Consider the following 26,087-nt stretch of genomic DNA (forward strand, 5'->3'; position numbering starts at 1 on the left):
CAAGTTTCCCTTGAGAGGGAGCTTAAGCTACATGTGGATGAGGATCTTTTAGCTCCTAAGGTTGAGGAGCCTTAGATTGATGTGGAGAAGCCACATGCAGAGGATCTGGGAGTGGAGACGTCCACTCAAGCAAAGTATTCTAGAGTGGGAAGAAAGCACACCAGAGAGGCTGCCAGATTGTTGGATGATGCACGAGAGAATGTGGGAGCACCTACTTCTAAGCACAGGAAAAGGAGGTCACTTGAGAGGTACAATAGATACATGGATCTTATGGGTGAATGTGTTGTGATAGAGCCATCTTCCTTTAAGGAAGAAGTGCAGCAGTCAGTTTGGGTTGATGCCATGGTGGAGGAGTATGACTCCATAGTTCATAACAATGTTTGGGATGTGGTCCCAAGACCGTAGGACAAGTCACTGGTGAGCTCCCGTTAGATTTATAAGGTAAAGCAAGCTGTAAATGGTTGCAAGGAGAAGCATAAGGCTAGATTTGTGGCCCGTGGATTTTCACAGGTAGATGTGATTGACAATGATGAGACCTTTTCTCTTGTTGCAAGTTCCTTGTCAATCAGATCTATCTTCGCACTATCAGTGCAGACGGGTTGGAAGATACATCAGATGGATGTAAAGAGAACCTTCCTAAGGAAGAGGCATACATAGAGAATCTTGAAGGTTTTGAGACCTTTGACCGTGAGTTGCATGTGTGTCAACTCAAGAGAGTGTTGTATTGGTTGAAGCAAGCACCTCATGCTCGGTACACAAGGATAGACAACTACTTCACGGGGTTAGGCTTCATGAAGAGTGAAGCAGATGCGAACCTGTACCACATAGTGGTGGAAAGTAGATTGTTGATCACTGTAATTTATGTTGATGATCTCATACTGACAGGTGATGATCAATTGATCATGTCTTGCAATAAGGACCTTGCAAGAGAGTTTGAGATGAAAGAGATGGGGCTCATGCATTACTTTCTTGGCATGGAGGTATGGCAGGGAGATGGGGAGTTGTTTGTGTCTCAAGGCACGTATGCCAACAAGATATTCAGGACATTACACATGGAGAGAAACAAATCCATGGAGATGCCACTAGCAGATAGCTGGAGGAAGGAGGATGCTACTTCAGGAGAGGTAGTGGAAGTTGTTTTTTACAGGAATCTTGTGGGTTCACTCATGTACTTGGTGAACACATGACTGGATATTTGTTATGAAGTTAACCAACTCAGTCAAGGGATGGTTAGGCCTACCGAGATGTATTGGAAGGTGGCAAAGAATGTGTTGAGATACCTCAGGGGCATTACTTAGTACATGTTATGGTACAGACGAATAGAGGGAGTGAAGCTTCAAGGCTTCACCAATGCAAATTGGGCAAGGAGTCCATCCGACTGGAAAACACATCAAGAGGGATCTTCAGTATTGGGTTAGTGATAGTTTCTTGGAACAGAGACTGCTTGCACTCAGTTCAGTAGAGGCAGAGTACATGGCTGCGAGTCAGGAAGCATGTGAGGCCATCTTGATGAGGAAGATCTTTGTTGGTTTGTTTGGTAAGCATATGATCCAACTATGATTTACTGTGATAATTAGAGTTATATCAAACTCTCCGAAAATCTAGTTTTTCATGATCGGTCCAAGCATATTGATATCCGATATCATCATCTCAGAGATTGTGTATTGAGGCGGATTATGTTGCTAGAGTGCATTCCCACGAAGGAGAAAGATGATGACATTTTGACAAAGACATTGTCAAGATGTAAATTTGAGTTTCACAGAGACATGATTGGGGTAGCTGATAATCCCTTTCTTGTTGATAGGGAGTGTTGAGAAATGGAAACAAGAAATTCCAGTTTAATTTCTCCTTGAATTAAACTGAGAAAAAAATCGAATTTTATTCTCATAACAACTTGTAAATAGCTAATTAAGTTTAATTAACTTAACTAGCTTCAGAATTTCAAGTTGGAAATATTTCTGTAGTCATGTATATGTTCTCCCCAAGTTTTAGGGGTCTAGTATGAGTTTAAATTGAGTTGGAAATTAGATCACTCAGTTTACTGAGTTAAGTTCAGTTAAATTAGTCCCAAACTGTTTGAGGAACTAATAGAGGACTAATAGTCAATTGGTGCACTAATGCATCCACTAGTGCTACTCAAGTTAACTAAAGATTCCCTATTGAGAAACTCATGCATCTCGATTATGAGAAAGACACAATTAAGACTAGAGTGAAGGGACAATGTACTATTAGTGGTATTATTTACTGGAGTGTAAATATCATGCATGCATCAGAGATTGATCCTATGTTTGGATTGCACAGATTTGGAAGCATGAATCCCCGTTAAATATGGGTTATTCATCCTAGGAATTACGCAAGAGATTAGGGGCTTGGAGAGTTGCTGAATAGGCTAAGGATTTGTCTTGAGCTAGCTTGTGAGCTCAGAGAGTTGAGCATACTTGTGTGGAATTGTTCTAGTGAGAAAAATATTTGTATCTTCACTCATATTTCTGATATATGCAATACATATAGCGAGATTTTGAGTAGTAGATTTCCCAGATACATCTTGTGTTATGTGCCATTGATTTATCTTCTTCTTGTTCTTATTGCTTTCATCGATCTATTGGCTTTCGCTGGTTGAAAGTAGAAGTAGATTCTTTTCATGTGCTTTAGTACATTGCATGAGCTTATGAATCTACAAGAAATTTCTACATGGCACATAAAAACCCTTGTGTGAAGGTTTCTTATAGATCATTCAAAAAATGATTAATAAATATTGGTGTGTATTGTAGAGATGGAAAAAGTGGAAAGGTTGGACAAAAATATTATGTGCTAGGAAAAAAAGCTAGAAAATCTTTCCTTCTTCTTCTTTGATGAAGACAATGAACCGCCTCCACCAACACATGTGAGTTCTCCCTTAGGCTAACATGATCAGACGAGCCAGGTTTTATGTTATAGTATTTTATTATGGAACGATTATAGCTATGGCTATCAATTTTTGGCATAGTATTTATATTAATTTTATTTATAGTTTAAATGATTGAGTTAAAGATTTTATGATATGCAATTTCAAGATTTTGAACCTTTGTGACTAGTCCAATTTCCCAAGTGGTAGACCAATTTCCCATGGAAAAATGTTATGCACCTTTTTTGAAAGTAATATAAAGTGCATAAAATTACAAATACAAAGCTTTTCAATGATGGAACTTCTATATTATTTCTTCATGGTTCTAATGATCATTGAGAAGGACGTGACCCTGAAAATCCCACATTTTCTAACTCTATGTGAACTAGATATTTCCATACCCACTCTTCTTACAATATTGACAATAGGAGTAAATTAGTCCTAGTAATGGATTTATGCTTTAATTTCAAAGTTCATGACTATGTTCATGTAGGGTCAATTTCAATAAGTTTGTTTTTGGGAAAGCATCCACATCATTTGCTTTATGCATATATAAAGTATTCTCATAGACTCCACCATTTTTTTTGGACCCTTAGGTGATTCCATAAAATAATCTATTTATTAACTTCCAAATGTTGTTCCACCCTTACATATCGTATGCATGTCTTTCATCGACCTCATCCTATGGAGGTGATCAACAACTCACCAACTAATGGGCAAACCATAGGTGATTAGAGTAGTGGAGGTCTTTTCTTAAGTAACCATGAAGAATCTATTTATATATTTAAGAAATATTTCAATCCTTGTTCTTGAGATTTCCTCGAATTGTTGTGTTGACGGTGTTGGACCTAACAACATGTCAGGGGATATCCCCAGTAAGAAGTCCCAATTAGACCTTAGACCATTTGGAGTAGGAGTCCCAATAATGGGTAGTAAAGTAATGCCTTGATTGTGGTAGCGTGCAAAGGTAAGTGTGATAACTTTGTCAGAAGCAAGTGTGTGACCACATAGCAAGTCAAGTGATATAGATGGGGGTTCTAACACACAGAGGGGAAAAGGAAGTGTGCTCCTTAGAATCCTATAATAGTACGTAGCTTGAAAGGAACACACGAACGGAATGACATCACAAGATGGAAAGTAGAATAGTCCACAAAACAAAGTGACGGATTAAACCAGCAACAAGTCTGCAACAAGATTCATATAATTGCATACAAAATAGTTCATATACAAATGTGTAAGTTAAATAACATACATTGCTAAAGCAACCAGAATAGTCCAACTACAATAACAACATATGCATGAAAATGTGTTGGCTTTGTTAAATACTATTAAGTGAAATTTCCATCCATACATACACCATTGAAAACCATTAGCCCCAATAGTGGATTATTACAGTCAACATTGCTTGCTCCTCCAAAGAGATGTACTCACTCTATGTTGTGGAGAAGCCAAGGCTCGTCACAATACTCTCCAAGTCTTCTCTAAGCAATACCTAGCCAAAAGGTTGGCTCCCAAAATGCAATACTATGAGTTATGATGTTCTATATATAGCAAAGGATGGCATGACCCTTGAAATTTCCCTTTGACTCTTGGACTACCCTCATGACTCTTCACATTACATAGTGGTTGTTCACATTCCACCAGTGACACTTGGAATTTCACTTACAACATATTTACAATAATAAAATTTCCACATATACCCATGTGGGAAAAAATAGGCTTGAGTTAGGCTAACAAGACAAACAACATCACTCGGGGTCTTGGGGAAAGACAAACTCGGTAACCTCCTTGTGGTGGTCTTCGATGATGAAATGATACCAAGCTTGGTATTGTGCTATTGTGTCCCCATACTGTTTGGTGACGTATTTCTCGAAGAAGGCTCTTACCTCCATGGCTTCCAGATATATGGTTTTCAAACCTTTGTCCATCTCATCGTGAAGAATGGGCAACATTTTCCTGAGTGTGGCTGGACCACCGATATACTTTTGCATATTCTCTTGGCTTAGCTGCAAGTCTTCATTGGTGGTATCGTGCATCAACTACTCGATGTACCTATCGAACTCCAGCATGACTTATTTCTTCCTCATGGCTTGAGTGAGAATTATGATTGAAGGGATCATATGTGTCCTCACTATGACATCTAGACTCCTGTACAACCGTGCATAGGAAGCCTCAATGTTGGTGATGAGAGGAGGGAGCTGCTCAGAGTTTTGGATCAAAATCTAAATCTGTGATTTGTCTAGCTCTTCCTGTGGCTTCATCATCTTGTGCAAGTAAAGTGGGGCCCCTTTATTCCCCATTTTCCATTCCTATACATGCGCAATAGTAGCGTGGATTTCTTTGAGAGTTTGGGCTATTTTCGCGCACTGTTGCTAAAAATCGTATAGATGGACAACCTATTTGTGTGCAGTGAAAAATCTTCTATACAACATCCTCATAATGGTCTCCAAATTTTATATCTCCACAAGTATTTTTTTCTTCATTTTTTCCATAGGAGATCTTACAGACTACTCTATTCTCTGCCTGGACTCTTGCAAGTCCTTCACCATCCGATCATTCTCTGCTATCAATAACTTGATCGTCGAACTCATAGCTTCTGCATAAGCTTAGAATCCTCGGCCATGGCAGTTAGATGTATTCTAACATCTGACACAATCACCCCTTCCTCTATGTGTGCAGGTGATGTGTGATCATCCAGAAGCTTCTTTCTTCATGCTTGTACAATGCTATGATGTGGCTTGTCAAATGAAAAATTGTACACATCCATCTCTGGATCATCATCAAGGAGAACAATCTCTCCTTGCTCGCTCAGGACCAGTTGTGATTCTAGAGGTGGCGGAGACTATGGTGTGACCTCAAATGCTCTTGGCATGAGATTGGTGTCTTGGTCCTGTGGCTCATATTCCATCTCCATGTTTGTTGCCTCAACCATTTGCTCAAACTGCTAAGAAAATTTCTGAACCTAAACCTGCTCACCCTCTTCTTCATCTATTGGCTGCTCTACAACCTCAACCTGTATAGGTACAGTTTGCTCTGTCAGTGCACCTTGTCTTTCCTCCTGTTCCTATTTATGCTTTTCTTCCCTTTCTCTCCTCTTGAACTCTTGCTCTACTTTCAACTTCTTCTCTGTCTCCTACAACTTCCTCTTTGTATCTTCCAACCTTTTCTTCTCTCTCTTCTTCCATTCAACTCTCCTTTCACACCTCTTCACCTCTATCTCAAAAACTACCTTCTTAACAAGAGGAGCTTCTCTAAAGTTGTAGCTTTGATCAACCTCTGTGCTCTCGACAATCTTCCTCTTGCCTTTATCTTGTGCCATTTTGCTGCTCACTACTATTGTTGTTCTTTCTTCCTGCGATGCTGTTGCTTGCAGTGCTGCTTTCCATTCTATAGCGAGGCTGACCGGTTCATTAAGCCTAGAGGAGCTGTAGTAATACCTCCAAGGATCTTCCTCTGGCCAATGACATGCCCCATGGATCCATGGGTAATACACCTTTGCACAGTGGTTCTTGCATATGCAGTGGGGATAATACAGGTTGAAAATCTTGGTTGCAAACTCAGACTTCTTCAAGTCCTCAGCCTTGGCATCCACATCCTTCAAGGTACGGATCTCGTGCAATCCAATCCAAAAAGGAAGAGTAGGCCATGGTGCCTTCTTCCTACTATGCAGTCCTGTTGATAACCTTGTGAAAATGTGATACGCAACCTCTTGCATGACCAATTTATCCATGGAAAACCTTGGTAGGACATGTGAAGGCTTCTCTCCGTCAAACATCCCGATGAAGGTGCCAGTGGGTGAGGCATACCAATTTGCAATGTTAATTAATGCCTGCATCACTTCTTGGGACATGAAAGGTGGATCCTATTTGAATATCATCCTATATAGTGGGGTGATGAAGTGGTCAGAATGCCTTGCCATTACTCCACGGTATTTTCAATAAGAGAGAAACTTGCAATAGATGTTCACAACATCCTCTGATGGTGTCCATGTCCAACCCATGCAAGCAAACTAATGTTGGGCATAGATTGCATCAAGCAAGTATGAAAACATATAGAATCTTGCTTTCTCATCCTTGGGTGGATTCCAGGCATTAGACACATGCACTTTTAGCTGAAGAACGAACATGTTCGACCAGTTGAATGGCCTTCCTTCATTTGCCAAGTGTTCCAAAATAACCATCCAACTCTTCGGAAAGGTATTCATGCTCTCTTGACCATACAAGTGACATGCAAAGATGACAAAGAGTTGGTAGGCCTTCCTAGGTGACGCCATCTTATAGATCTGATTGGGTGTCGATCTGAACTTCGATGGCTCTTTCACCTAATGCTTCATGATTTATCTAGTGTTCACATTGTTGTTGGGAGTGTAGAACAGTGCATCCATGTGGTTCACTAGCTATGGAAAGTAATACATCTGATGGTATTTTTCTGACCTGAAGGTGGCAAGCTATGTTCCATTGGTACTACTCAATATCGTCATCTTAGGATAGGTATCTGAGACGATCCAGTGAATGATATCTGCGCACGAGAAGGCGGGGTACCTGCATGCAACCCTGTACAAGCCCGACTTGTGAATGTTGACATAGACTTGTCGATCTTCCAAATCTTCCTTGAAGCTACCTGCAAATATGTCCTTTATTTCTTTCCATGTAATATTCATATCCTTCTCTAGGAACAACTACGTGTATGCATAGATGGGAAAGTTCATTGTCACCTGTTCAACTACATCTCCAGTACTGCTCTCTACAATATGCTTTGATCCAACTCTTTTGGAAACCATGTTACTTAAACTAATGAGAAGTTGCTCAAAAACTGATGTACCTGGAGATAGAGCAGACACTCACGGCAAGAAAATGTCAGCTTAAAAACACAAAGCACTTTAAGGATCGATCATACAACAAACTGTGCAATTGCTGGGAAAGATTGTGCAGTTGTGACTCTTAGCGGTGAGGGACTATCAACTGGATCTGCGCATTGTGCAGTCCCAGCTACCAGTGAGAGGCACTGATGACTGGAATTTCAAAGAGTGCAATCCAGTGTGGCTTGTTGTGCACTAGAACTGTGCAATGCATAGTTCAGTTTGGCTTGATGCTGGCTGGGACTGCACATTGCACAATCGCAGGGGGAAAGACTCTAGGATTGACTCCTGGAATTGTTGAGACTGCAGTTGGAACCAGTGACTGATAGAAACTGTGTAATTCCTAGAGCCAAGGCAGAGCCTCAAGTTCCATAAATGCACAGTGCATGCTGGGAAGAGCTAGATTTGAGCCAAGGAAACCCATATCTTCCCAAGGGAAACTTGTAGATCTGAATGCATGAGCGAAGGATGGTGCAGATCTGAGTGAATTGGCATGCATGAAATCAAAGAAAATGTAGAAATCAGTCAAACAAATGAACAATGAAGCTTGTGGGGAGAGTCACCACAATGATGACTATTAGTGCAAAACTGGGTTAGGCATGCAACGATTAAGAAAGGCAATGAAAAACTTGAAACAACTTCTACAAGTTAAAACAAACTAAAACGGAAATGGTCATTCAATAAAACATGCAAAACAACACTCACAAAAGCCAAGGAAACAAAAGCGACAGAAAAAGCAGAAAAAGGCTTGAAAAGAAAAACTTACCCAGAAAAGATGTGTTGATCGTGTCAAAGGTTCCTAGATTCCTTGGGATGCCAGAGCTCTAAGATAGAATGTGAAAATGATCTCTGGAGGCATCCATTAAATAGATTTGATTAGTTTAGGGTTTATCATGCACATGCCAAAAATATATGAAAAAACAACAAGTGGCGACAGTTTTTTCAATTGACTCAAGTGTAACTCCCAGTGCTAAAAATAGATACCTATTTTTTAGGGATCCTTTTTTATTTTTTCTTTTTTGGGAAGGGATTTCATGCATGCATGAAGAAATTATGCAGTTTTGGAGGGAACTGGGCAACCTGCTGTCACATGCATCAGGACGTACCTGAGGGGAATGCTTTTGTGAAATTATTAGGCTGAGTTGATCTGGTTGCCACTTATGCTCTAGGCAATTTCCCAGCTGAAGATAGGTTTTCAGCTGGGTCTGCGTAGTTCTGAAGCCGAAGCTCACTGCTAGGCTGATCTCTGCAATTCTTGAGAGCAAGGCTCACTATTGGGCTATACTGCACAATTGCTGAGAGCAAGGCTGGCTTCCCTCGAGGACTACACAATTTTCCAAGGCAGTGCAAGAACCAAATGCAACCAAGTCATGAGGGGTCATTTTGTAGTTAGACAACAAATAAAGTAAGCGAACACAAGTTATAAAGTGAAAGATAAATTCAAATGAAAGCATAAGTACTAAGATTTAAGGAGGGAGGCTCCAAAATGAAGTGAAGGAAAAATTTTGGAGGATGGTTGTAGCTGCTACAACATTGGAGACACACTAGTATAACTCCAACTCTTTGTATGGACCTTGTATCGTGTAAAGCGAGTCTAATTCCTCCGAAAGTATTGTTCGATTCTTTGATCGTCATGGCTTCGTCACTAGCTTGAGTTAAAGATATAGTCCCTGCTATTCTCTTGATTGGTAAACACACATACCAAGCCAAGGCAACTGAGTTGTTTCGATTGGGGATGAAGGCTATATTGATGCACAAGTAATGTAGATTGCTAGAGTTTTAGTTTCATCTCTTGTGTTTCTCTGCTACAAGTAGGCCTGGGCAGTACCCCGATTGAGTCACTTCAGGAACACAAACATCGCTCCACTGCCAGCAAACCTGGACAGTACCCCGGCAGAGTTGCTTGCTTCACCTCTCTGCAGGAAGCCTTTCTCTTCTTTCACCTTTATTTATTATTTTTTTCATTTTTCATTTTCATTTCTCATAGAACTGTGCATAGGCACCTATTTATTCCATGAGGCAGAAGAGGGATCCCGACTTGTTGAGAGAAGAAGAGGTTGTCCCTTCAAAGAAGTATGTTATAGATACCCCTGACATACTTGTTAAGGTTTTCCCCCTCACCTTACTCTACTTGACTGAGTTGAAAAGGATTAACCGAATATAGAAAAACCGATTAGAGTAGGCGGTACTAGTTAAAAGTGCAAGCGTTGTGTTTTCACCAACAATCACTTTGAACGGAATGTATTTTCTATCAGGGTATCATCAACTGAAGAATGCAAGATGTTCATAAAGAGAGGGGATAATAGATAACCAAATGTTCATAGATGTACAAGTCCTCATGTAATTCACCCTGCTTGTCTCAAGAGCCAAACATAGTTTCATGTGAAACTAATCCTACGGGTGTATAACAAGCAAACAAATGAGCAAGAAAAGGACATAAGTGAAAATAAATCAAAGCGAGTAAGCAAATAAAACACGAAAGAAAATAAAAAAGGAAAGAAAACACTAATCGTCCTAAGCTAAACATTGCATGGGCCTACTCATGTAAGTGATACTTCCAATGTATCCATCAACACATTGGTTGGCCCATGTTGGTGAAGGCATGGTCAACAAGAAAGATAAAAAAATGAAGACCAACATGCTCGAAGTTTGAATGTGTCCACAGAAAAGAAAAGAGTAAAAGAACAAGATAGCCACTCTGTAGATGTACCATGGTGTTGCATCACACTGTGCGTAGATGACAAACATGCACACTCTTTTGATCTTTACAAATGAGAAAACTTGCAGAAAGAAGAAAACTTTTTCCTAGCAACATGACTTGATACCTATGACTCCTCCAATGCATTAGCGATAGGATCATGTGATTCTAGTGGAGGATTTTAAACCTATGGATTAGACTGATATTCAATACAAACAAGAGAGTAATGAGGAGCCTGGGGTGATTCAACAATTTTCTGGCCAAGAGTGGTGTAGAGCCTCTATTCTACACCTACTTGTCTACCATTTTCCTCAGTTTTTCCTTATCTTTCCTTCACTTTTGCCTCATTTTCACCATAAAACCACCCAGATCATTACATTAGGTGTCATTAAGCATGATCAAGCAAGTTTTGCTAATGAATGACTATTTGTTTAGATTTTGACTTACTTGCAGGAATCCCGCAGCTATCTGACGATCCTGCAGCTATCTGAAGATCCTGCAGCCTTTTTGTTAAACGCAATGTTCCACGTGTCGGTTTGCCAGATGAGCCACATGGGCACTTAGGTATCAACGTGCTCGAGGTTCCTGTTCCATTTTTCCAGCCATCCACGTCATCTTTACCCATGGTCAAAGCTGGTCAAGTTACGGTCAACTCAAGGCTGTTTAACGGTGATTGTGAGCTGCTTGGTCACGTCATCTTAAATGGTGACTTGTCCACGTTCTATAGGTGGCAAGGGACATGATCCAACATGGGATTCATTACCCATGACGACAGAAGCATTAAACTCATCCACGCAGCCGTATGATGTGTCCAGGGACCATAAATACGCATGACTGTTTGTTGTTTTTCAGTTAATTAGCTGTACGAGTAGGCTATCTTAGAAACCTCTATAAATAGCTGCGTCTGCGTACGCTCATCAGACTTTTGTTGGTTGTAATTTCTGAACTTGTGTTAAATTTAAGAGCATTGTGAACTCTGTTTTTTTTAGTGCTATCCTAGCACTCTGTTTTGTACACTTTTTGCAAATGGAGGAATAGACATAGCACTGTTTTGAAGTTTCCAGATCTTTGAGTTTTCTTGTGGCTGAATGAATAGAGGGCCCCTGCTCATCTCAGCCTCTGTAAAGTATTTTATGTGCAGTATTTCTTTATTTTCTTATTCATTTCCTTAAGCATGTATAGTTTCATTTACTTGTTTTCCTTTCTTTCAAGCTGATCAGTGTTATTTCTTTGCAGGTTTCTTTTAGCCCGGGATTTATTTTTATGTGTGTGTGTTTGCTTTACAAACTAATGGTATTTGAAGTTGACAAATTCAAGTGCTGCTTTTGTTTTTATAGCTGATTTTTAATCTTATTTCTCAAAGAGCTGCTAACACATGAATGATCTTCATCATAAACTGTTATCTTTTAAGATCAGAATATCACTAACCTGCAGTCAGTTTTGAGTGCTTTTTGGACTATTCTTTCACTACTTTCTAACCATACTTTGCATAGTACATATGGCTGAAGTAGAGAGTTAGAAAGAGCAAAATATTACTACTAGTCTTTAAAGTAGAGTTTTGATTTTAAAGTGCTTCTTAAACTATTCTTTCACTACTTTCTAATCATACTTTGCATAGTACATATGGCTGAAGTAGAGAATTAGAAAGAGCAAACCATTATCATTAGTCTTTCAAGCAGATTTTTCTCACTTTTCTAATTCAACTTAAGCTACTTTCTATCCATGCTTTACACAGTACATGTGCTTTGAAGCATCGAGTTAGAGAGAGATAATCTTTATTTTTGGGTTTTAGAAGTGACTTTCTTTTCTTTTATTAGCAGCAGCTTGAACGGTGTCTAGTGCCATTGGAAGTGGTCATTTGCTTTCAATTTTATTTCAAGTCATTTCAGTTCACTTATTCCTTTCAAGCATTTCCTTTCAAGCAAGTAGTTAGAGATCACTAAACACACACTTTCACTCATTTAGAATTCACTCTACACACACACCATCACTCACTTGTTTATAAATTATCACTCCATATTAGGAACATAATTAACCACAACAACACCCCCAACGATAAGAAAAACTCTAAGAGGTTGCTTAAGTACATATAGTACACCTTCGCTTCATCAGCTTACGAGCCCCGGGTTGACAATAAATACTAGCAATTTAGATAACACTAAATTGACTAAACATTTTGGCGCCGTTGCCGGGGAAGTGAAATTAAGTAGCCATATTCTTAGAAAAAAAAATATATAAATTTTCAAGGAAAGAAGTTAATAGCCTATCTAAGTATGCTCTCCTCTTGCACTTTGAAGTGATCTGGAGGATCAGAAAGGAGAAAGTTATTGATTTAATAGTTTCTTGAGTATGCTCTCTCTTGCACCTAGAGTGAACTGGAGGATCAGAAAAAGAACTATTTAACTTGACTTGAAGATAAAATAAAAAAAATGACATGCATAGAGCTAGAGATTCTAGGGGAAGGTTTTTAGCTAGAGCTTGAAGTTCAATTTTTACAAGTCCATCTGCTTCAAGAGATAGACAAGAGACACCTCCCTTATCTCCAACCGAAACTCCTAGTCCTAGAATTCCTGAAATTCAAGAGCCAAGAGTTGACTCTCCTACACCTTCTATTGAGTTTGAACTAGGAAGAGACTCTTCTCTTTCTCCTACAATAAAACCAATTGTAATTGAGGAAATAGACTCAGCTGAAGAGGAAGGAGAAATCTCTTCTCATTCACCCTTTGTAGAAGAACCAGAAGATTTTGAAATCCCTAGGAGAATCATCATGGCAGAAGAAGAAGGAGGTGGTAGAGGTAGAGGTAGAGGAGGAGGAGGAAATAACAATAATAATGGAGGAGGTAGAGGTCCCATTGGAGGAAATCGAGACGGGGATAATTCATTTGGGTTTCCCATTGTTAATGAGGACTCCCGAGCCACCATGAAAAATATATCACCATCCGTCCTCCCAAATTTTCATGGGTTAAGAACTGAGGACCCTGAAACATTCTTGTTTGAATTTGAAGTTGTGTGTCGAACCTATGACTATCTGGATGATACTCAAAAACTCAAACTGTTCCCATCAACATTAAAAGATCAAGCTTTGAAATGGTTCATGGGGTTACTTACTCAATCCATTAGGACCTGGGATGAAATGAAACAAACCTTTTTGGATAGGTATTTGGACTATTGTATGCCTACTAATCACAAGGACGAGGTTTTTAAAATGATGCAAAAAGAAGATGAGAGCTTAGAAGATTTACTTGAGAGATTTCAATATAATTTAAAAAGAGCAAAAATGAGTACCTTGGATGAAGAGACCTTAAAAGCCCTCTTATTAAAAGCCATTAGGGATGAATGGATAGATATCTTAAACATGATGGGAAAGGGGGATATTTCTCAACTTTCTCTCAATGATATAGCAGAACTTTGTATCCATCTCTCAAGGGGCAAATCAAAAACTCAAAAAGGGCCTAGAGATCCTTCTCTCCTTAGGGCAAATAAATCTGCAATAGGATCAGTGAGTAGGGCTGAAATCGGTAATATGCTAGATGAATTTAAAACTGACATCTTAGGGAGTCTTAGTGAACAAATTGATACCCTTAAGATTCAAAATAAACAAAAAGCAGAAGCCGAGGCTATGACTATCTTTTGCCCGAAGTGTAGAAAGAAGCATGCTTTAAGGGAATGTCCCTTGGAAGCACAAGTTGTGGAAACCTGTGTAATTTGCTCAGAAACCCATGAGACCAAGGAATGTCCTTCAATCCCTGGCCTCAAAGCAGTCTTTCAAGAAGATCCAAGTACGCTTGAATCTCTTTGTTTTGTTGCAAGAAAACCTTGGCAGGGGCAGCAAAATCAAGGGTTTAATAACTCTATGAATTTCCAACCCCCACCAAATTGGAATCCTTGGCAACAACCTTGGTCACAACCACAAAATCCTTTCCAAGCATGGTTGCAAAGCATGCAAATGAAAAATCCTTATGGAAGATTTTCCCAATTCTATCAATATCCTCAATCCTTTCAAAATCAGCAAGCTCCCCAACTTCCAAATCAAGGTCAACAATTGTCATTACCATTCCCTCAACAACAACAACCTCCTCCACAAAATCAAAATTCTCAACTCTTGTTACAATCTCAACAGAGGCCAAATCAACTTCCCTCTCAACCTCAACCAAACCCCAATAATAGGAATCCTCAAAGTGCTTATGCGATGGAAGGTCAACCACTCATGGAAGGTCAACCATTCCCTACCTATATGGTTGTTCCTCTCAATGAGGTCCAACTCAGATCAGGTAGAATCCTAGACCAACCTTCTACAAGTGCTCAACAACCAAGCATTTCTGAGGAAGAATCTCTCAAAGCCAATAAGGGTTCTGAAGTATCCCTTCAAAACCCAAGCATTAAAGAAAAAGAAAAAGAATCAACTCCCTTAGTAGAGCAACCCACATCTTCAGCTACTCCTCCTTTTCCTGAAAGATTGCAAATTGACAAAGGAGTGGAGAAGCAGATTTGGTTGCCTGACTATAGCTTTCTAGATGAATTGAAAAATGTCTGTATCAAGATTCCCTTGTTAACAGCCATTAAGGAGATTCCCATTCTAGCAAAGACAATAAAGGAGTTGAGTTTGAAAAAAACAATAAAAAGAACCAGAGATACCAAAAGGATACATCTAGTTGGAAAAATTGCAGACATTATGATGGGTAAAATTACCATGCAAAAATATGTAGATCCGGTAGCCCTATTGTTAAAACTCATATTAATGGGGTTGAAATCCCAAATACCTTGATTGACTTAGGAGCCGCTATCAACATTATGAGTAGACAGACCATGGATCAGTTAAAACTTCCTAACCTTCTCTTTACACCTACTTTGTTGCAACTTGCAGATAGATCAATCATTAAACCTGATGGTGTATTGGAAGATATTCCAGTCTCACTAGACTCTTGGGAATATCCAGTTGATTTTATGATTTTAACTCCCAAGAACAATCTAGGAGGACATCCTCTTATTTTAGGAAGACCTTGGCTGGCCACAGCTGATGCTTTCATAAGTTGTAGGTCTGGAGACATGTATATATCAGATGGTAGTTCTACCAAGAAATTCAACTTGTATCCTCCCGCAAAGGCAATAACAGAAATAGGAGAAGATGAGTGGATTGATGATGAGGATACTCTTCAACCTGTTCTAACCATCTCTGAGATCAGTGAGGACAGTCAAATTCTAAATACATTAGAAAATTTTGAGGTACCTTTAGAATATGACTCTTCACAGTTTCAGTTAGATGCAGATATTGAATATCTCTCCTCTAGACAGATGTCTCTCTTCTCAATGGAAGAGTTTGGTAGTTCTACAGTTGAAATCCTTCCAGGAAAAACATTAAACATTAACAAGAACTTGGAAAGACTACAACAAGAAGAATTAACTAAACTGTTGCAAAAACATTCCACTGCCTTTGCATGGGAATATACTGACATGAAAGGAATCGACCCTAAGACTTGTATTCATCACATTTATATTGAAGAAAACAGCAGACCCATTAGGCAGCCACAAAGACGGATGAATCCAAATCTTAGGGAAATTGTGAAAGAAGAACTTCAGAAATTGCTCAAGGTAAACTTCATTTACCCCATTTCAGATAGCCAATGGGTTTCTCCCTTGGTTATAGTGCCCAAAAAGAATGGTAAATGGAGAGTTTGCATTGACTATCGAGAATTGAACAAGGCAACCTTAAAGGATCATTTTCCTCTACCTTTTATTGATCAGGTATTAGACACTTTAGCAGGTAAAAAGTATTTCTCATTCTTGGATGGTTTTAGTGGTTACAATCAGATTCAGGTAGCACCTGAAGATCAAGACAAAACCACCTTTACTTGTCCTTGGGGAACTTTTGCCTATCGAGTACTCCCTTTTGGATTGTGCAATGCACCCGCTACATTTCAAAGGGCTGTACTAGGAATCTTCTCAGATCTGATTCATGATTGTGTAGAGGTATACATGGACGATTTCACAGTCTATGGTAATACATTTGAAGAAGCTTTGACAAATTTGGAAAAAGTACTGGTAATATGTAAGGAAACAAATCTTTCTTTAAGTCATGAAAAGTGTTTTATGATGTTTACTGAAGGGATTTTTTTAGGACATCATATCTCAGGAGATGGAATCAAAGTTGATAGATCTAAAGTAGAAGTCATCTCTAAGTTACCTGTTCCAAATTGCCAAAGAGATGTTAGAAGTTTTCTTGGGTTTACTGGTTATTACAGAAGATTTATTGAAAACTTCACTAAGATAGCATCCCCTCTTTTCAAACTACTTACTAAAGATTGTGAATTTAAGTGGGATCCTGAATGTCAATCTGCCTTTGAAGCCTTAAAGACTAGAATATCTGAAGCACCCATTTTAAGGGGTCCAAATTGGAAACTCCCTTTCCACATTTCTACTGATGCTTCAGATACAGCTTTAGGAGCTGTTTTGGGACAAAAGGATTTGATCCCTTATGCCATTTATTACACGAGTAAGAATTTGACTCCTACTGAGTTAAATTATACTGTTACTGAAAAGGAATTTCTAGCCATTGTTCATGCTATAAACAAGTTTAGACACTATATAACCGGCTATGAAACCTTTGTCCACACTGATCACTCTGCCATTAGATACCTCATGAACAAACCAGTCACTAATGGTAGAGTTACAAGATGGCTTTTGCTTTTACAAGAATTCAACATAACTGTGTTAGATCGACCAGGTAAACAGAACACAGTAGCTGACTTCTTGTCTAGAATCCAAAACACTAATGAGGACTCTCCTGTAGAGGATAAATTTCCAGATGAGTATTTGTTTGCAGTAACTACCAAAACCCCTTGGTATGCTGATATTGCTAATTATTTAGTTACTGGAAAGTTACCTTTACATTTATTTCCTAATGATAAAAGGAAAATCATTCAGGATAGTTCACATTATTCTTGGATTTCTAATGAATTGTTCAGAACAGGGCCAGATTTGATGATCAGAAGATGTGTACGGGAGGATGAGATGCCTGACATCCTTAAGGCATGTCATGACGAACCTTGTGGCGGACATTTTTCTGATAAGAGGACTGCCTATAAAATCCTTTCATCAGGATATTATTGGCCTTCTCTCTTTAAGGATGCAAAGCAATATGTTAAAAGGTGTGACAGTTGTCAAAGAATTGGGAGACCAACTCTTTCAAATGAAATGCCACTACAGCCACAGGTATGCATCGAACCTTTCGAGAAATGGGCTCTAGATTTTGTTGGACCAATTAATCCCCCATCCAAGCAAAATAGATATATACTGGTTTGTACTGATTATGTTACCAAGTGGGTAGAAGCTATAGCATTAACTTCTGCTACTGAAAATTCAGTTGTTCAATTTCTTTTCAAGGATATTTTCACTCGTTTTGGTGTCCCAAGAGAAATTGTAATAGATCAGGGAAGCCAATTTACATCAAGGATGATAGAGAAGCTGATGGAGGAATATAAGATCAAGCATAGAACGTCTACTCCATACCATTCGCAAGCGAATGGTCAAGTAGAATCTACAAATAAAGTTCTTGAAAGCATCATCACAAAGACTGTTCATCTTCATAGAAGAGATTGGGCAGAAAGGCTTCCTGAAGCCTTATGGGCCTATAGAACTACATGGAGGAACACCACAGGACATTCTCCCTATGAACTTGTTTATGGGAAGGAAGTCCTGTTCCCCATTGAGTTCCAAATCAAGACCTTCAAGACAGCAGTTCAATTGGGGATGAGCTTATCAAAAGCCCAGAAGCACAGAATGGACCAGTTAAATGAACTAGATGAAATGAGACAAGATGCAATTCTAAGAACCGATCTAGTTCAGCACCAAAGAAGCAAATGGCATGATCGACATATCAAAGAAAAGAAGTTTCAAAAGGGTGATTGGGCACTCTTGTTTGATTCAAAATTTAAGGACTTCAAAGGAAAATTTCAAACTCATTGGCTTGGGCCATATGAGATTGATGAAGTCTTTAATAATGGAGCAGTTAGAGTGAAGACTATTGATGAACTTCAAACTCCCTTTATTGTGAATGGCCACAGGTTGAAAGTCTACCACAAGCCACTCTCAAAAGAGGAGTTTGTTAAGTTATTCCAAGGCGATTCTGAAATGAGGCTGGTTGAGAAGAATTCTTCTCCTCCATCAGCCTAATCTCTGTTTCTTTCAATTTCAATGATAAAAAAAAAAAAAAAGAGAAAAAGAAAAAAGAAAAGAAAAATAAAAATAAAAATGTATGAGCCTGAAAACCAATCTCTGATTGGAAGTCTCATGCAGAAAACATGAGGTGAAAATCAGGGTCACCTGACACCTCATATTTTCCAAAAAAAAAAAATCTCTCTCTCTCTTTCATCTCATTTCATTTATTCCATCTCACCATTTCCTTCCATCTCGCCATCCTCACTTCACCTCACTGCTTTCCACCCACTCATTCATTCATTCATTTCATTAATAAAGTTTTTTTCAGGCAACTAAAGTATTTTATGCAGCTGGAAGACACCATTACAGTTCCTGCAGCTATTTGGCAATTCTGCAACCGTTTAGCCTTTCTGCAGCCTTTTGCACTTGCACAAGAAACACAGTCTGTCTGAAGAAATATGTACAGTTCAAAATCATCAAAGACAAGGAGGAAAGAATCATGTGCTATCAATAAAGTTAACAAAAGGTTAGTAGCAAATTATCAGAAGCCAAATCAAATGCGGATCTGAGGTATGTTTAAAATTTTAAACCTATAGTTATTTCATTTCGCGGAATTTTCTGGGTTATGTCTTGTTGGCCACTAATCGTAATGATTACCCATTTTCTTTTCCCATGCGACCACAAATCCACGAATCTTCCACGTCTACCAGTTCATAATACCCATGATTTTTGAAATCACATATGGCTGTTTCTGTCATTAAGGTCTCGTACCCTAATGACGTAACCTACCGTATTACGTCTCTCAGTTCTCATCCCGCAGCCATGTGTCAATCCACAGCCGAAATCGGAGAATATAGCCGTTCCATTCATCAGTTCGAAACCCTCTGCGCTCATAACACTCCATTCCTCGCTATCATCTCCCTTATTCCGTTTCACTCACTACGATTACCTCCATAAACCATACTCTGTTTTTCCCTCTGCTGTATAGCCAGTAAACGTGTGATACAGTTGTATTACGACTGCTAGTCACCGTTTCACTGTGTTCACGCTGTTATCCACCACTTAACTCTGATTCAAGCTGTGAATTCTCGGTGTCTGAGGCTGTTGATGCACCCATATATCCTCTGTTCCACAAAGTCTGAACAGGAACCGAGGAATTACTGTGTAAAGTCACGGAATTACTGTGTAAAGTCACCATCAAAGTCGTGTTTTAAACAGAGCTGAGGAGTCGATGGGAAAACTTTTAAGGGCTGAACCAGAAGGTTCGAAATTCTTGGAGGCATACCCTCAGGTTGAGGAGGCATTGCAAAAAGCCAATTGGCTACAGTGCATCAAGAAGTTTAAGGGCTACCACAAAGAAGTAACAAAAGCCTTTGCAAGGTCATTCAAGGATAAAGACAGTCAAGTAGAGGTGGGTGATTTAACATTTGCAGTCAGTGAAGGAAGCATAGCAAAAGCTACATCTCTTCCACAAACCGGTGAACGTTGGTTCAAAAACCGGGCAGTCCAGGATCAACAATGGAAGCGGATTTTTAAAAACCCAGGTATGAATACAAGTGTTTTCACCAAAGGAATTCCTATCTCTCATGTTAAAGAAGAATGGAAAGTTCTACTGTTGTTAGTGCAAAAATTTTTCACGTGTGAAGGGAGATTTGGAGTATTGTACGTTTATCATGGTAAAATTATGCTGCAATTTCAAGGAGAACATGATATAAATCTTCCCTACTTTCTATTCCAAAGCCTTAGGAAAATGTGTTCCATGGCTCAACGGAATCCACGAAACATAGAAGCTTACCTCTGTCACCATAGTCTTGTTAAGTTATTGATAGAAGAACAATTAAAAGAAAAACAAGACACATGGGAGAAATTCCTTGTAAGGAATCATTTTGAAGAACCTGGAGAATCTTCTATACCTAGGAAAAGCAGAAGGAAGAGAAAAGAAAGTATCTCTGAGACTGATATCTTAGAGGAAACTGTTCAAGGACAAACTGTAGAGGAAATAGAAGTACATCATCCTGAACCTGAGATTGAACCCACTGAAGACAGTGCTCAAGAGATTATCTCAGAAACCCTCGCTGAACTTGCCAAAGAAGCTGCCAAAAAGAGAAGAGAAGATAAAAAGAAACAAAAACAAGACAAGGGAAAATCCATAATTCAAGAAACTGATCAGACTCCAGAGCATTCTAGTGATGAAGAAAGAGATAGCCAGCCCTTAGCACAAAGGGTAGCTAAACTCCATGAGAAAATTGCCCTCTCCAAGAAAGTAAAAGTACAAAAACCAAGGAAAAAGGCACAAAAAGAAACACAGAGTGCTGCCACTGTAAGAAGGAGTAGTAGATTGCAGAATAAAGGGAAAGCCACAAGGATACTCTTCGTTGATCTAAGCACACCTGAGAAGGGTGCTATAAAAACAGACCTTAAGGATAGTCCACAACGTGAGGCAGCTACTCCTCCAAGGGAGGACAGTCCGTTTCAGCCGGAGTTTGAAACTGAAATTGAGCATGAATATAGTCCAAGGAAGTCACCAATTGTTGACCCAATTCAACAAGAGGTGTACAACTATTTTGAAACATTGGAGCAGAACACTGCTGGCCCAAGTAATGTCATACCTCATGAGCAGCAAATAGACTTACTCAAACAAGAGATCTATGAACTTGAGGTGCTAAACCGTCACATTAAACAGAGAAATGAAGAAATGAAGCAGCAAGCTGATATTGCCAAAGCAATCCAAGATAACACCTTTCTTCACATGAGCATGTGGCAGAAGAAACACAGCAGACTCAAGAAGAGATGTAGAAGGCTGAACAGAGCCTTAATCAATTTGAAATTCAAATGCATGTTCAAGAGACCAAAGGTTAATGTTTCCACACAAAGGAAGAGGAGGAGATTGGATGTCTTAGCTGAGGCATCCCAGCAGGTGGATTGAATTGTGTTTTCATTGCATGAGGACATACAATACCCTCGGAGTGGGGGTATGTAGAGCCTCTATTCTACACCTACTTGTCTACCATTTTCCTCAATTTTTCCTTATCTTTCCTTCACTTTTGCCTCATTTTCACCATAAAACCACCCAGATCATTACATTAGGTGTCATTAAGCATGATCAAGCAAGTTTTGCTAATGAATGACTATTTGTTTAGATTTTGACTTACTTGTAGGAATCCCGCAGCTATCTGACGATCCTGCAGCTATCTGAAGATCCTGCAGCCTTTTTGTTAAACGCAATGTTCCACGTGTCGGTTTGCCAGATGAGCCACATGGGCACTTAGGTATCAACGTGCTCGAGGTTCCTGTTCCATTTTTCCAGCCATCCACGTCATCTTTACCCATGGTCAAAGCTGGTCAAGTTACGGTCAACTCAAGGCTGTTTAACGGTGATTGTGAGCTGCTTGGTCACGTCATCTTAAACGGTGACTTGTCCACGTTCTACAGGTGGCAGGGGACATGATCCAACATGGGATTCATTACCCATGACGACAGAAGCATTAAACTCATCCACGCAGCCGTATGATGTGTCCAGGGACCATAAATACGCATGACTGTTTGTTGTTTTTCAGTTAATTAGCTGTACGAGTAGGCTATCTTAGAAACCTCTATAAATAGCTGCGTCTGCGTACGCTCATCAGACTTTTGTTGGTTGTAATTTCTGAACTTGTGTTAAATTTAAGAGTGTTGTGAACTCTGTTTTTTTTAGTGCTATCCTAGCACTCTGTTTTGTACACTTTTTGCAAATGGAGGAATAGACATAGCACTGTTTTGAAGTTTCCAGATCTTTGAGTTTTCTTGTGGCTGAATGAATAGAGGGCCCCTGCTCATCTCAGCCTCTGTAAAGTATTTTATGTGCAGTATTTCTTTATTTTCTTATTCATTTCCTTAAGCATGTATAGTTTCATTTACTTGTTTTCCTTTCTTTCAAGCTGATCAGTGTTATTTCTTTGCAGGTTTCTTTTAGCCCGGGATTTATTTTTATGTGTGTGTGTTTGCTTTACAAACTAATGGTATTTGAAGTTGACAAATTCAAGTGTTGCTTTTGTTTTTATAGCTGATTTTTAATCTTATTTCTCAAAGAGCTGCTAACACATGAATGATCTTCATCATAAACTGTTATCTTTTAAGATCAGAATATCACTAACCTGCAGTCAGTTTTGAGTGCTTTTTGGACTATTATTTCACTACTTTCTAACCATACTTTGCATAGTACATATGGCTGAAGTAGAGAGTTAGAAAGAGCAAAATATTACTACTAGTCTTTAAAGTAGAGTTTTGATTTTAAAGTGCTTCTTAGACTATTCTTTCACTACTTTCTAATCATACTTTGCATAGTACATATGGCTGAAGTAGAGAATTAGAAAGAGCAAACCATTATCATTAGTCTTTCAAGCAGATTTTTCTCACTTTTCTAATTCAACTTATGCTACTTTCTATCCGTGCTTTACACAGTACATGTGCTTTGAAGCATCGAGTTAGAGAGAGATAATCTTTATTTTTGGGTTTTAAAAGTGACTTTCTTTTCTTTTATTAGTAGCAGCTTGAACGGTGTCTAGTGCCATTGGAAGTGGTCATTTGCTTTCAATTTTATTTCAAGTCATTTCAGTTCACTTATTCCTTTCAAGCATTTCCTTTCAACCAAGTAGTTAGAGATCACTAAACACACACTTTCACTCATTTAGAATTCACTCTACACACACACCATCACTCACTTGTTTATAAATTATCACTCCATCTTAGGAACATAATTAACCACAACAACACCCCCAACGATAAGAAAAACTCTAAGAGGTTGCTTAAGTACATATAGTACACCTTCGCTTCATCAGCTTACGAGCCCCGGGTTGACAATAAATACTAGCAATTTAGATAACACTAAATTGACTAAACAAGTGGAACTTTCAAGGTTACGAGAACCTTACATAACCATCAAATCGGGTTGAAGTGTCTTGACATCTTGAGGGTTTTCCACTTCATTAGTATGTAAATCATCAAAGATCGGTGGCTTAGAAATATTAATAGTAAGTGAATCAGAATCGTGATTGAATGAAGGAGTGAAGAGATCACTATAGCCACGATAAAAAAAATTCAAGATGTACATCGACATCCTCATGATCTAAAGAATCATACAAAGGGGTTGATGAGAAACAAAATATTTCACCCTCTGAATTTGCAAAAAGAAAAGGTGACAAATTGGGTGGATTAGGAAAGAAAGATTTGTCCTCTCCGCAATCAAATGATGGACTAATATTCGGTGTGTCTTGTGAATGATCAGAAGTAGAAACACTCGGGAATGAGTTTTCACAAGAGAAATCAGACATGGCAAAATCACAAAATATGCTAGGAAAAAGTGGATGAGGTGTGGGTGGAAGGAGATCATCTTTCACCGCGAATTCTTTTTCACATTCCCACACATACTCATAAAAAATGACAGTGCAGGTTGGCTTCTCAATACTAACTCCATCGAAAACTTGATCCTTGTGAACAACGATGGTGGAGTCTGGAACATGTGAGCATGACACAGTACAATCCGAAGGATCAAAGAAACTAGAGGATTGACATTGACAAGACAAGACTGTTGACACCTAATCCTTGTGATTGGGTGAATTTATGTAAATAAATAAATTAGAAATATGAACAGTCAACGGGAGATGAATTGAACAGTCTCTCCCTCATGTATATAATGAATACCTGCCTGATGGAATAGAATACACGAATCATTTTTTTCCTTATGGATTTATTGCCTGGCCTAACATGGTATCAGAGCCAGCTCCTTTTTTTAGCTTTTATGCCCTTTGTAACTCCCTATTCCCACTGCTCCACTGCTCCTCTACTCTCCATTCAAAAAATGATGCCTGTTCATAAATGTTGGTAGCGTGCTCCACGTTGTCACTTGAACATTGCTGCCTGACACTGCCTGCGCCTTTTGTCTGGCATATTCCATGTATTTAGCACTGTCACTGCCAGGTCTAAACGCTGCTTTACCAGCATTGTCCTGACTGTCCATAAACGTTTCATAAAAGAAGCATTGTCCTAACTGTCCATAAACGTTTCATAAAAGAAGTGCTATGCGTTAAATTTTTTTTTTGAAGGGCCGGAGCTACAGACCATGCCGAAATTCCACTGTCACAAGCGTTGGTCCTTTGTGTATGAAGCTATGTTGGTTTCGATTCTTGAAAGAATTACAAAATAATTATTATTGATAGTCCTGCATACGCTGGAACCTCCGTTGAGCATTGTTTAAGTGCGATGTGTGGAAAGGCCTACAAGTTGTGTGTATGGTTGTAAATGTTGCAAGTTCCTTTTTTAATGGTTGTGCATTGAATGGTCGATTACAGAGAGTCGTATGGTGTGCATTGCAGCTGGTTTGAGTGTTGCGACCATGTATGGTGGTGTGTCTACTTCCTTTTGCTTCACTGAGTTCGTCTAAGGTCAAGAACAGTCATGAGTAATTTTAAGTCTTATCGGAAGATTGATTATTATGAATTGAAGTAAAAATGTGTGCCCAGCGAGGGGTTCATATGTTTTAGACTCCTACCTGTGTATTTAGTTTTGAAGCATCCTTCAAGATGGATAACAAGGAGGCTTATAATTTCGTCTATTAATAAAATATTGTGGCAACGACATTAGCATTGCCACAGTATTTTATTAATAGACAAAATTGTAAGCCTCCTTGTTATCTATCTTGAAGGATGCTTCATAATTAAATACACAGGTAGGAGTTTAAAACATATGAACCCCTTGTTGGGCGCACATTTTTACTTCAATTCATAATAATCAATCTTCTGACAAGACTTAAAATTACTCGTGACTGTTCTTGACCTTAGACGAACTCAGTGAAGCAAAAGGAAGTAGACGCGCCACCATACATGGTCGCAACACTCAAACTAGCTGCAACGCACACCATACGACTCTTTGTAATCGAACATTCAATGCACAACCATTAAAAAAGGAACTTGCAACATTTACAACCATACAAACAACTTTCAGGCCTCTCCACACATCACACTTAAACAATGCTCAACATAGGTTCCAACGTACGCAAGACTATCAATAATAATTATTTTGTAATTCTTTCAAGAATCGAAACCAACATAGCTTCATACACAAAGGAAAAACGCTTGTGACAGTGGAATTTCGGCATGGTCTGTAGCTCCAGCCCTTCAAAAAAAAAATTAATGCACAACGCTTCTTTTATGAAACGTTTATGGACAGTTAGGACAGTGCTTCCTTTATGAAATGTTTATGGACAGTCAGGACAGCACTGGTAAAGCAGCATTTAGACTTGGCAGCGACAGTGCTAAATACATGGAATATGGTAGACAGAAGGCACAGGAAGTGTCAAGCAGCAGCGTTCAGGTGACAGCGTGGAGCAGGCTACCAACATTTATGAACAGGCAGCATTTGTTGAATGGAGAGCAGATCCGCTGATACATTTTGAATGATCGAGTTGTGACACAATATCTGATAATTGCAAATTGGCATTGTTGGTTTTATATGAAAGA

The sequence above is a fragment of the Pinus tabuliformis genome, chromosome 3_2, assembly GCF_031772625.1.
Source record: "Pinus tabuliformis cultivar Carrire ecotype Pingquan chromosome 3_2, CPIR1, whole genome shotgun sequence".
NCBI classification, from domain to species: domain Eukaryota; kingdom Viridiplantae; phylum Streptophyta; class Pinopsida; order Pinales; family Pinaceae; genus Pinus; species Pinus tabuliformis.